The sequence below is a fragment of the Dermacentor variabilis genome, chromosome 11 (genome assembly GCF_050947875.1).
Source record: "Dermacentor variabilis isolate Ectoservices chromosome 11, ASM5094787v1, whole genome shotgun sequence".
Taxonomy (NCBI): Eukaryota; Metazoa; Arthropoda; class Arachnida; order Ixodida; family Ixodidae; genus Dermacentor; species Dermacentor variabilis.
The window spans coordinates 23,277,950-23,291,872 of NC_134578.1; positions in this window are offsets into that span (position 1 = coordinate 23,277,950).

Consider the following 13,923-nt stretch of genomic DNA (forward strand, 5'->3'; position numbering starts at 1 on the left):
GCAGGCGATGCCCAGTGACACGAAAAGCAGAGCGCGGAGCAGCACTGAGCGAGCTGGGAGTAGTCTGACGAGAGAGCTTGATTAAGAGGGCATCCTTGAAACCGACGGCAAGAGTTGAAATCGCACATTTATACCAAGAGGGAGGCAGGAAATAGAACTGTCAGTTCATGAAGTTACAGGATTCAAAACAAGATTTCAATATCCTCGCGAACTTAACAACCACCAAGACGATAACATCAATTTCCTTGCAGGCATTAGTTCTCAATATGTTACTGCTTTCACGGTCTTTCATTGTTTCAGAGTCGGCAGTTCGGGATTCACGTTTACGTCCCTCAATGCACCGAAAGAAACAGGGTGTTGATTTATCAATTTTTATTCAGGAGGGCGTAACGGGCACTTGTGATAAATTAATACGCTATTGAATTAAACATTTGCTAGTCATGCGCTGGTGAGTGTAGATTGCATGGGCTTGTGTGCATCTTTATTCTTTCACTGCGCTTATTTCATGTTCTTAGTTGCAATGAACACTTCCGCATATTTTGGACGACTGCCTGCGGGACACTTCCCCAATGTCGCCAGGTTGGCTTTTCCCTTGCGTCTTCTCGAACTGGCCGTAATAGTTCTTCTTTCATACGTTCAGAGACGCCACAAATTTCATGACGTTACACGATGTGGCTCATAATGCAAAGAAAGGGCAAGGTGTGCAGACACGGACACAAGAGAAGTGGACAACACGAACGCCCTTGTACACTTTTCTTTTGTCCGTATATGCACGCCTTACCCCTTCTTTGCATTATGATTCCTTACCGACTAGCTCGGCTATCCGTCGTTCTAAACGACGCGGCTGACGCGTGAATATTTAGGTGGGGTTGCCACCTGCAGCGCGTTTGGCCTTTTCGAGGTTTCCAAGCACCCGCCCGCGGTGGCATTTGCCCGTTTTACAGGAGTACAACCTACCTGTAGGATTTGTATTCACGCTTCTATTTAGTAACCCACTTTAAGACAGCAGCACGAGCAATGCAGGCGAGTGGACGATACGCTCAGAAAAAAAAAAGCGATTTTTTTCTTTTCGTACGCTCCTCAAGTTAACGGAGTTCTGTGGTTAGATATACGCCATGTTAACGTATGTTATATGGTGAGCTGAATGTACGTAGCTGTCGTATACGACGATAAATATAATGAATTGTTCAACTTGACGTTATCCATGGCTCCCGCTGCACTGTAAGCTATTGTGATGCCAGCACCCTTCTTATTGTTGATCACCAATAAATGGAGAATGAAGCTTCGGCTTCCACTTAGCTTGCCGGAGTCGTAAATTACGAGAGGACAACCCGCTGTATTTTCGATATGTTTCAGCGATTCTGGAACCCACGAACCTGGCAAGATGTGTCGAATAAAAACGGATTGTGTTGACTCGGACAGGTTTTTAAACGAAGCACCGGACGGCGCCGCATTGGCATACGTTTTCATTGCGTTAGCGCTTCTGTAGGTCAAACTGAAGGTCCTCAATAGGTGGTGTTCGAACCCAGCCCCCTGCGAGCAGCTCCCTCGGAGTAACGGAAGCCAATCTCGAAGGCCATGCCTTTGTCTACGCCAGGTACCGAAGGTAATTGAAGGTCCGGAAAACACGTCATGGCGGCCATGTTCTAGAGCACAGCGCTAAGGCACACGTTCCTGCATTGAGCGTTGGCGTGCTTCGTCGTCCCTCGGCGTAACCGCGCGAACGAAAAGCGAAGGATAAAAGAGCGAACGCGCTCCTACCCAAATCTGGCGTCCCTTAATAGCATATATTCCGAGATTTATCCGAATTGTTCTTGCGTGGCCTGTGGTGAGGTAGCTACGTTGCCTCATATGCTCTGGGAGTGCGGGTGCGGGTCGAAGTTCACCAAGGAAGAGTGAGACGCGCTCTTGCGAAGTCCAGTCTTTGAGGACCAAATCCTGGCCGTCCAGCGCGCCCGCGATCGGGCCGGCAGACTAGATCTGTCAGTCCCGTCGTGGGATTAGCCGGGTGCGCGTTTTATCGCGCTTTGCTGGACCAAATAAAAGTTTATTCACTCACTCAAGAGCGAACGCGGAGCGCTACGGGGAATGAACAACGACGACAGCAAAGAAAGCGCGAGAATGAAAGCGGAAGAAGCCACCATAAAGCAACACCAGATGACGCTGAAGTCCGTGCATCCGCGGCAGCGGTGGCGCTCGCCGTCCGAGAGAAAGAAAAAGAGAACCAGAAAGCTCATCTTCGCACATATAGTTAACCGCAAGCGTTTCCCGGTTTAGATTGCGGTTGTATAAGCTGCAGTTGCCGGGAAGCGGCAACTGGGTGGTCCGTTTACACATAGCGCCGCTGGTCGCGGCTCTGTCAGTCGGTGCGATGCCTTAACATATCGCGAAAGGAAAACACGTACAGAGCTGCGCTCAAATTTAGCATCAGCGAGTATCGTAATCATCGATCAATTATCTGAGAAAATTCAGTAGAAGTGCAGTAGGGTTCGCATTTAAGCTGGTTGGTATTTCGATACTAAGGTCGTGAAAAATGCCTGGCTATAAATTGCGCAAGGCGCAGCGAACCTGTTAAGGAAACAATGAGGAGGAACACTAGGTTTAGCCTGATTGCTAACTTGGACTTCTGGGACAGTGAAAATGGCAACCCCAGTGTACGCAAATACTCCGTGCGGCGAAAATATGGAAAAGCAAGGATGAGATGGTGATTGGAAGTCGACGTTTCCGTCCTGAATGAATAAATTTCATATGAAAGAAACCAAGAAAGTCAGTCTGAAGAGCTTCGAGAATTATTTTGTGTATAGAGAAGCGGTACAAAACATAGGGATACACTTTGGACAAGATGACGTCACACTGACGCATGCGCAGGAGCCGCCGTTCTGGTGCGACATTCTGGGGGGGGGGGGGGGGGAATCGTTGCCTTACATTTTCCCCAATAGTAACACTCTCCAAGAAATAAATGAAAGTGGAACCCCGGAAGCCTACTTCACACATCTAAAAAGACTTACTATCCTTAATGCCCAATAAGGGGTTAACTCTGACGCATAGGGTGACCACACATACCTGCCATTTCAGTTATATGGCAGTTTTCGTTTTTATACATGTCCGCTATTTTGCGAAAACCCCGTAGCTTTAATTTGAAGCAGCAGTACGCAACTCTGTGGTTCTGCCCAAACATCTGTAAGAACACTCTGTCGTCAGTACGACAACAGCCACAGAGCCAGTCGTGCACCTTAGTCCCAAGATAGGTTAAAGACATTGAAAAAAAATGACCCTCTGTGTCAGCATGAACGTGCATGAGCGATCAAGATGATGTTTGCTTGAGAAAACACGAAGACCGTCTCACATGGTTTCATTGAGATTTCTGAAAACATTCCGTTTATAGTGATTATTGACGCTCAGAATATCAATCTCATGAACACCCACAAGACATTTTTTTTTCTTTGTGTTCTTTCGAGTTGTGTCATTTTCTCCTATAAATTAGCTCATTAATATTTAATCTGCTAGCATAATCAGCGTCTTATGCCTGACAAATTAACGAGTGTCCCCGCGAAATTGTGTTTGCCAGTAGAAGCTCATGTTCGATACCAAGGAAGCTGTACAGCGAGTCGGCATAAATACAAGCAACGCGCACACACATAGAAAAGAAGCCCTAGAGAAGGGCTATATCGGCAGAGAACATGGGTTTGTGAACGAATAAAAAGTGACGGGAATGGACATATGTTGACGCATTCACTCATCAGTCGGCTAACTTTGGCTCACTCAGAATCAGACGGACTTGTGGGCCTGAGTATGAGAAAGTCCGCCAGAATAGAATTCTTGTTTATCTTGTCCGAATCAGGTCGGGTAACTATAATTTTGGCGAGTTTGAATGCGGGTGAGCTCGGTAGAGTAAAATCCCGGTGAGTCTGAATTCGAATGAGCTATAAGGAAAAAAAAATATATTCTGTGAGTCGGTAGGAAGGAGCTTTATTTATTTGGCCGACATACGCCAGTAAAGCGAGCGACCGAGGACAAGGCGCACTGCCACAATCATGTTTACCAGCCTGAAACTAAACCAGAACGAAGTTGGCGTTGATTGAAGCAGAACCTGACAGCTCCCGGAATCGGTTTAAGCCAGGCTTTTGTTGGGGCTTGCGAAGAACAATGGACTCGTTGGGCGACGATTCTCAAGTATTGACCAGACAACCAAGTTGTATACATTTTCATTGGGAAACGCCTCTCACTCAACATACACTTGTGGTGCTCTAACATGCGGATTCCACGCATGATGGTGAAGAAATGGAGACATGGAATGGCGAGAACGGTATGAGGAGGATGGCGTGACGACGATTGCATGACGACACTTGGACGGCGACAGAACGACCGCGACGTCGTGGCAATGGTGCAACGGCGATGGCATAAAGAATAAATCACGACGACCTCTGGATGACGGCAAAGAGACTACAACGTTATGAGAATGCGAGCACGTCGAGGATGGAATGACGACGTTAAAATGGCGGTGACACATTAAGGGCGATGACATAATCACGACGTAGTATACGCCACTGTCAGGAGGATGACGTTGTAATTAGGACGATGGCGTGGTAACGAGGAGAGAGTAAAGGCGGAAGAACGACGATTATGGGACAGCAGCAGCAGCAACAACAACAACAACAAGAAAAACAAAAAGAAATGATCGCAATGAAGCAACTGCAATGAAGTGGAGATGACGGCCTGCTTATGTTGTAGCTCACGTCCACGTTTACGCAGATGGCGTGATTTACCACTAACATGATTCTGTTAGCGTAAGTGCGCCCCTATTTCCATGTATCTGAGACCACCTGAGTGAGTGTCGCTATGAGGGTAAGTGGACCTGCATCAGTCCGATTCTGTTGAGTCATAGTAGGAGCAAGCCTTGTTGTGTTTGGTGTAGGCGAGCCTGAGTGAGCCCGGCTGAGGAGAACTTAGGAAAGTCTGTGTCCAAGTGAGCCCGAGGAAAGAAATATACTTCGCGAGTTAGTCTGAACGATTTCCGTTTATTCTGCCGACCAACCGAAGCAGGAGGTTGCGTTCACGCGCAAGATTTCCCGCGATACCGTTTCGGGAAGCGGTGAAACAGTGTCACGGGAAATCACTTCGGCCTCCTTGAAGGCCCTGTGTGAAAGAGACGGCCGAGTCGAGGTTGGCGTCGCGTAGGATATTTTAGTCGTGCTACTACCACTGCAACTCGATCAGTTTTCCACTACATGGAGCTTTCTTTTAAGGCCTATTTCTGACTCACTTTAGGTTTTTTATTTCAGAGAGCAATCACAGAATTGGCGGTTCTCCCTGGGGCACACCTAGGCTTGAACGTGACATGTTATCGCCTACATTCCGCGGGTTTAGGGTTCTTCCGGGGTTTCGCCTCAGCGGTGCTGCTCCCATGCAGCGTGTACACTGTGAGATTTGTCCATCCGATCACCTTGGAACGCCGCGAGGCGCTTGACCCATATTTGTACGTGTTATCCCATTTGTTTCCGCAGTGTGGGCGGTAGGAACAGACCGAAAAGAAAAAGGTCAAGAAATCAAGGGGGAAGGGGGAGGAGGGTTAGATGCAGGGCGTAAGAAGATGCACGCTGGACGAGGAACAAAACACGTCCTGAAATATTTTCAGGCTGCACTACCGTTTTCTGCAAAGGATAAACGAACAAAATAGTACTGATAGAAGCCGTGTTACTGAAGTTGGCTGTTTCTTAAAGCGAAGCCGTCTTCCCGAAGCGTCGCGATGACTTCGACTGGGCCAGTCGGTCGGTCACTGATCGGGAACGAAAAGAAAAAAAAAATAAAAATAAAGGTAAGCACGTTCAGCTGTGGTATGCGCATGCCAGCTCCCGTGGCACCCCAGCCCAATGCTCGTTTTATTGAGAAAGAGCGTCTGTCACCGGACAGTAGGCAGCGATCTTACAAGTTGATTTAAGCGGACGAGAACGGACAGTAAAATTGACTAAAGATACTATTTTGGTTTGTTTTAACGCCAATATATACCAGCGTCCATGCAAAACGTTTGCACCAAGTGGCATCATCAGATGCGCACCAGAAATTTTAAAAAGGTCTTTGCAAATGCGGCCCTCATCCGTGATCCTACCTGCTCGCTACGCAAGTTCGGGCCTTTGTTTTGTTATTCCTTACCTAAAATATGTAAATGTCTTTACTTGTATAATCGTTTAGATATATAATGTCAGTAGTTAATTTAACGCTTTAAGTAGTTCAGTGTACGCCCCAAGGGTGTCATCATAGTTGCGATAGTTCCGTTACGAGCACTTCATTTGGCCTAGGTGCCCAAAAAACTACGTTTGTTGGAGCATACATGGTAAATGCCGCAGTTTATTATGCAAATAATTACAACAGTGGTAGAAAAAATACTAAAGATAAGGTTCTTGCCACCTTTGGTGTTCCACCAGTTGTGTTTTGGGATGCTGTGCTGAGCAGGACGGACTATGATAAGATCAGATAGGCAAGCTTACAGGCCTTTGCCAAAAAAGCAAGAAAGAAAGGAAGACCAAGTCGAGTGAAAGAGAAGGATATTAAAAGGCAATCCGGAAACGGCAATCGCGAAGACTACGCACGAGAAGTGTTTTAGGCCAACTTGTCGCAAATTAAAACATGAGATCCCGTTTTATCAAAACACCACTTTCGCCGACATATAAATAAGTTTTTTCCCTGCAACCCCTGTGCTTTCCACATAGAATTTCTTTTAATTGTTCCTGAATGCTTGTGCCCCGTACTGAAACAAATTGAATCTATCATGAGCAGAACTTTGGTATTAGTAAACAGCGTTGCCAAAGGATACGACTCCACATTTTGGTGTATGGTATATGATTTTTTTTTACTATACGAATGGTCAAAGCGGCAGTTATTCTCTTCATTCAATACTTAGCCCAGTGCACGTATTACTACCAGAAATATTTAGGCCTCTCAGCCTACATCACACCTTTCAGACATGTTATCTCGAGAAAGAAACATTTTTTAAAAGTTCTAGTTTATTATATTCAAAACTACTGCGTATATTGCATCAGATTTACTACGCTATTATAATGGCATTCATTTCAAACAACCTGAAGATATTCAACTACTTTCCGTTAAAATCTGCAAGTTTACAGGCTGTTGTAGCTGAATGCGCAGGTCAGCCACGCATGCCTTGTAAAGCATGGATTACCCGCCGTGGTTGCTCAGTGGCTATGGTGTTGGGCTGCTGAGCACGAGGTCGTAGGATCGCATCCCGGCCATGGCGGCCGCATTTCGATGGGGGCGAAGTGCGAGAACACCCGTGTACTTAGATTTAGGTGCACGTTAAAGAACCCCAGGTAGTCGAAATCTCCGGAGTCCTTCACTACGGCGTGCCTCATAATCAGAAAGTGTTTTTGGCACGTAAAACCCCATAATATATGTATAAAGCAAGGATTTAACCTTTAGTCGACAATCGGACGTGTACTTCTATCGTGTCAAAGCAAACTGGCTGGCGATCGTCGACGCGTTGATTGTGATGATTTCCTACTATAGCCCACGCCCAAAATGGGGGATCGGCCAAGAGGTAGGCGGTGCATGTCGTTTGGATGACACTAGCTCTAAACTTGAAATTATCACCGTGTGTTTATAATGTAAACGATTTCCATACTATAGCGCCTACCCACCACGGAACATCGGCCAAGAAGAGAGATATACACCTAAAATAAACAAAAAGGAATGAAGAAATGCAAGCCAGTGTAAGAGTTGTCCCATTACGTAGCACAGGTGCGCGAAAGCTTAAGCGCGAGCCCCGGTTTCCTTGACGCCAATTAGAGACGGAGGAATGAAACGGCTAAACTTAAAGCATTTGAGTAATGTCATCACGAAGCTTCCAAAATAGATTCCAAAATGTACATTGGATCCGCATTTTTTTTTTCAGAACAGAACGTACGTTTCACTTAGTGCTGTTCCTGTGATAAAGAAAGAGCGTGCCTTTTTGTAACTCATTTCGAAGGCACTTTGAAATGACTGCTTAGGCGTCAGTTCCAACGCCCACATGTTTAACCGTTCAGTTACCACACCCCCTGGGATTGTCCTCGTATAAGGCCCACCTTCACTCAACCCCTTGCGCCTTGTCACGCGTCCGCAATTGTGTGTAGACTCGCTCGCTGCACCCAAACCAAAAATGAAGATCTGCCAGGGAGACCTAGCAGAGCGAGCCAATGTGGCCCTAACCAAATCACGACAGACATGTATAGTGAATGCAATCTCTGACTCTCTCTAGGAGAAGAACGGTTTGCTAGAAAGTCTTTGATGCGAGTGTAACTGCTCGTCTCTAATTTCAGACCCTTTTTGTGCAAGCTCTCGACTCCGTGTGCATACCTAGTATGTGTACTTTGCTTGTCGCGAATCAGACTTAGCGTGCTCCATCAGAAGTGCATGAAGACACTCGAAGATAGAGTTAAGTATGCGACAAGCAGTTCTTGCCATCAAAGGAGTCACCAGTACTCGTTTTGCTCTTAGAGTATATACTGCTACACATTTCCTGCTGATAAAGTAGACTAGTTTACTGCAAGCTCCTCTACGTAGGTTTAACTGGCTATATCACGTTTAACTTCCCTTTACGAATGCTGTACGCCTCCTTGATGGATGACCATTTACACTGTTCTTTGAACAGTAGGGGATAGAGTGCTCTGTTCCGGGGTGTATGTATATACCATGACTCTCAAGAATGGGTTTAAATATGAGACTAGCATGCTCCTGCAGCAGTACTCCTATACTCGTCAAAGTGTAACCTACAAGAAAACTTCAAGGCTCATTCAGAGAAGAATAGAGAGGTATGCCAGAAGCACGTCTGCTAGATTACCCAAAGGGCGCACTTTTCTTTCCTAAATCATAGTTACTAGCGAAAATGTAGTCACCAACACTCATTTTTTTTTTCTTGCTTAACGAAAATAATGGTTCACGTGTCTTGCCGAGGAAACGGAAGCCGAAAGCAAACAAGTGGGTGGTGGTCGTCAGCGGGATTACTGGCCACTTGGTCACGTGATTGTTGAGGCAGTTGAACCGGCACGGTCTACGCTCCCGGTCATCGTACTATGAAAGTGTGCAACAAAGAGTGGACATCTAATTTGGAGAAGGCGAATAAAGTGGCCGGCATCGATGATCCATCATACTGTAGTTTCGCAAACCGGACGTCCCCAGGCCTGCACCCTTTCGCTATCTTCTGCTGCAGGCACAAACTTCACCCCATCTTACGGTGTTTCATAGACAGCCGCTGGCGAGCTGGCGTCGCTGCATGCAGGCGTGAAAAATCGTCCGTTTTGACCACCCAGGCCGTTGCATTCAGCCAAAGAGGAAAGAGGGAGCCCTGAATCGGTATTCATTTTATCCAGCACGAACCTGCCAAGTGAGGGCCGAAATTGGCTCCAGCAATGCGCGTGCACGTAATATGCATCGAATCGTGACGCTTCCCATTGCGACAGAGGCCATCTATCGGCCAGAGAGTGAAGTGACGAGCTACTGAGCCATGCTTTTCCATCCGTCACTCTCGTACTCGACAAAATAAAACAAAAATAAAGTGCAGGAAAGAAAAAGGAAATCACAGATTCGCGGTGCCTGCATTCGTAAATAGGCATCAATAATGAATGTTAAACTAAGCTTTAGTTATAAAGTGCATGTCTGCAACAGAGGAAGTGCCACTGCAATTAAAAACTTAGTATACTAGAAAGAGTGAAAAAAAAAATCTATGAGGTGCGGCTTCGCCTTCCTGACGCCACACCAGCTCAGAGTCATGAAATGAAATATGACGGTGCCTACTGCAGTTCACAATTCATTGTTTACCGATCCAGGTGAACAACATTGCGATTTCAAGCAGCCAGTCACTAAGCCTAGCAAGTTTATTTTCTAGGAAAGAACGGCTCGAATAGCAAAAAAATAAAATGTATATATATTTTGAAATCCGTGCAGCGAGCCTATAGGACATTGCGAGATATGTTTCACCATTTTCCGCTTGCGACAAAATAACAAAGTGGTACAAATAAAAAAAACGGTTATAATGACACTTATGACCTAGGTCCTTGCTGGGGCGATGTCAATGCGCACTTCTCCAGGAAGATCTTCATTAACTTCGACAAAAAGGAATATTTGGCTACTGGAGGAACTAGTACCGTTAAGTAGTGGCGAACACAAAATACTAGACACCAAATGTATATGTAGCAATAAAGAGAGATAATCAAGACGTTTTACAAGCATGCCTGCCTACGCTCTAGTGACGGACGCTCAAAGTGCGTGGGCACTGAAGTGACTAGTGCGCAGAAACCGGCGAAGGACAAATAACAGGAGACAGTTGCAAGCGCTTTGTCTGTCCCCTGTCATTTGTCCTGCGTAAGTTTCTGTTTTGTCGTCTGGTTTAACAATTATACCGTTCTAGGCCCCCAATTTATTTGGGCAAGCTGGCAGCACAAATTACCGGTGCCGCGCCTTGCGTAACCCCTGAAATATTCGCTGGTTGAATGGCACTCGCGTGTGTTCTCGCATATGGATAATGTAGATAGCGACCACCTGGATAGCGCACGGAGATCAATACGATATCGCAACGTCTGATACATTTTTGTGAATGCCCTGAGGTCGTTCTTCGAACGTGCCTCACAGCACCTGGCTCAGTTACCATGCAGTATTGAGCCACTAAAGTCTTTGTGTGCATGAAGCCAACTACTTGTTGCAGGCATGCGAATGCTGTTATACACAGACACAAATACGCATGCATGCGCATTCAACATTTAGAAGAAAAAAAAAACTAAGATACAAAATACGCACGAAGGAAAGCACAGGCAACCGACAGAAACGTGAAAGAAATTTAAGAACACCTACGCAAACGTACGCACGCATGGAAAGACAAACACACAAGGATGCACATGCAAATGCAAAACAAAACACACACTCGCGCAGAAACAAACACAAATGCGCATAAAACCTACAGACACCTACGCGCAAGAAGACCAGTTCTGGAGTCAGGAATGTGCACCAAATCTCAAATATGTATGTAAAAAGGAACACTCGGTCGCAAGCAATCACAAACAAACAAACACGAAAAAACTGCACACACACACACACACACACACACACACACACACACACACACACACACACACACACACACACACACACACACACATACACACACACAAAATCGCGCACCTTGGCGCACGATCGGCTGCATCGGACAACGAACCACGCACTCGCTGCCGCGCGTTAAAAACGTACACCGAACGCGGTAACAGATTGCGGGGCGGGGTATTGTTGCACTCCTAGCCGCGTGCTCTGGCTTTCAGGGCGCCACAAGCACCAGACGCAGGCCGAGGAAAAGCGCGACAGTGACTGCCCAGCGCCCCAGCGGTACACCCCGCGAAAGCCGATCGGCCAACTATAGCATTTTCATTAAGGGCGCCCCGTGTAAGAAGAAAGTCTTGCGCAAGGGGCGACCGGGTTTTCGGAGAAAAACGAGCCCCGTCCCGCGACGGCTCTCTTCGCGTGCATGCCATGCGTACGGACGAAACGAAAGCCGCGCGCGCCATTCTTGTCCCGCCGAGCACGCGCCCTGCCTGCATGTTCGTGTACGTGTGTTTGGGACGCGTAAGCGGCGCTGCGCGGGCTTCTACGCCCGCCCATACGGTAAGCGGAAAACCCGCATTTAGAGCTTTCTCCGGGAGGGGGCGCGATCATAGCGTAACGGATTATATATACGGCAGGCCGAGGTGTATGATATACATGCCGAATCGCTTCCGCTCGCTAATGCGCATCCGATTACGGCATGGAGGAGGCGGTGGCATTCTCTTCGCTCTGTTGTGTCTTTTTTTTTTTTTCTCGTTGGGAAATGAGTGATACCTCCACATACACTTTCGCTGTCTTCCTTCCTCAAGGAAAAGTTTTTTTGTTGTGCGCGCGCTTCAGAGTGAAGAAATGTATTACGTGAATCTATGCGTTCTTGTGTGGGATACCTTTACATACACCTATGTCGGTATTCCTTCCTCAATCTCAACATATTATTGGTAGTTTGATAACGAATCGATGTATTCTATGGTTTCCTTTCTCTCTCTCCCTCTGTGTGCGAGTGTGCGTGCGCATGTGTGCGTGTGTGTGTATGTGTGTGTGTGGTTTGTTTGCCGTGGGGTTTGTTTGTTTAAATTTTCGAAGTGCTCCTTCTTGAATTTCATCACATTCCTTTAAGCATAACATTAAAAAAATGTTCTGTGTTTTGTGCTTGAATATGTTAGAGTGTTTGTGTGCCCGATGGTGTTGTGTGTTTCTTGAGCACGCAAGCCTTACCTCATTATCAAGGGCTCACCAGATTGTGGTCTGATTCCGACTCTATTCTTTTGCAATCAAGCACATGCCGCGTTTTAGGTGGCGCATGCCCGCGACGGTATGTATGTAAAATTAGCTTTACGCGATACGCAAAGTATTTGATTTAACTGATGCCTCGCGGAGACGTACGGTCAAATGCGCGAATCATTTCCTGCGCACGACAACTGCCAGAAGTGCGCTTACGCTCTCAGAGTCGTGAACGAGTTGTCTAAAGTTATGCGTTTGCTTTGTGAAACTCTCAAGGGGCCTCACTTTCGCAGCCATAAGTTACTTGAGCGATGAGATTGTTGTATGTTCTGAGAAGCGAAAGCTTTCGTTCCGAACATCGCCAGGTTTGCGTGACCGTGGGAGCAGCGTGGCTGTTCTATCCCCGAATACGCTCTTACACTCTAAAAACAGTTGCACCCTTTGGGGCGTATATTTGCCGCACAGCAATAATCGTCATCAGTCTTGCCCGCATTTCCTTTCTTTAACGCTGCGAGCCCGATACTTCCAAGTCACGAACGGCATGCGCCTTATTAGCATGACAAAGCATTCTCGACAGGAAAGTAACGAGTGCAGCGTTTTCAAGAAAGGAAATGCGGGCAGGACAAATGATGATTATTCTTGTGTGGCCAATATACACCTCAAAGGGTGTAAACATTTCTTAAAGTGTAGGCACATGTACACCTTTTGGGGTGTATATTTGCCACACAACAATAATTGGGATCTGCCTTGCTTGTGTTTCCTTCCTTGCAAACGTTGAGCTCGCTATTTTCCTGCCGAGAATGCTCTTTCATGCTGATAAAGCGCATGCCGTTCGTGACTTGGAAGTACCGGGCTCGCAGCGTTAGAGAAAGGAAATGCGGGCAAGACAGATGAGGTTGATCAGTTTAACCTTGCATGACGAAATTGCGCGTTAGTGACCCATGATGGTGTAGCCTTCTATCGCTGTGACGTTTTGTGAAGTATTGTGATGACTTGTCCTGATGCTTTTTTGTAGGTATATATTTCGTGCAGCTCGCTAATAAACCATTTGGAAGTCAGCGCCCTTTATCTGGCCGGCTCGGCTTGTTCCTTCCTTGGCATGTTGCGCTGCACCAGTTCCAGAGCAGATGACGATTATTGTTGTGTAGCAAATACACGCCCAGAAGGGTGCAATTTTGTTTAAGAGTGCAGGGCAACCACTCACGGCGCAGGACGCACGCGACGTCACCGTCACTGTCCGCAGAATTTCTTGCGACACAACCAGATGGCGCTCTGCTTCGCGCACCTGCGGCATCGGCGGTGGGATTGCGTTAGCCTCCCTACCATGGCGGAGTAAAGGCTTCTGTGTCACTTTCTGCGGACTTTCAATACGCACAAGGTCGTGTTTCGACACTGTGCACTCACTAAAAGCTTCGCTGCATATAGATTTCAACTCATTGGATTAGCTGCTTTTTTTTTAACACAGGGTCTTCTTCCGATACTTCCGATTGATTTTGAGGTTCGTGGAATCTTGGCATATCTGACCACTTTCGTCTCGTCCATTTAAGGTCTACTAGTGCACGTGGGACAACAAATAAGAAGAAACGTAATGATGGAGCTTTGACGGAAGAATGCGCACCAAGT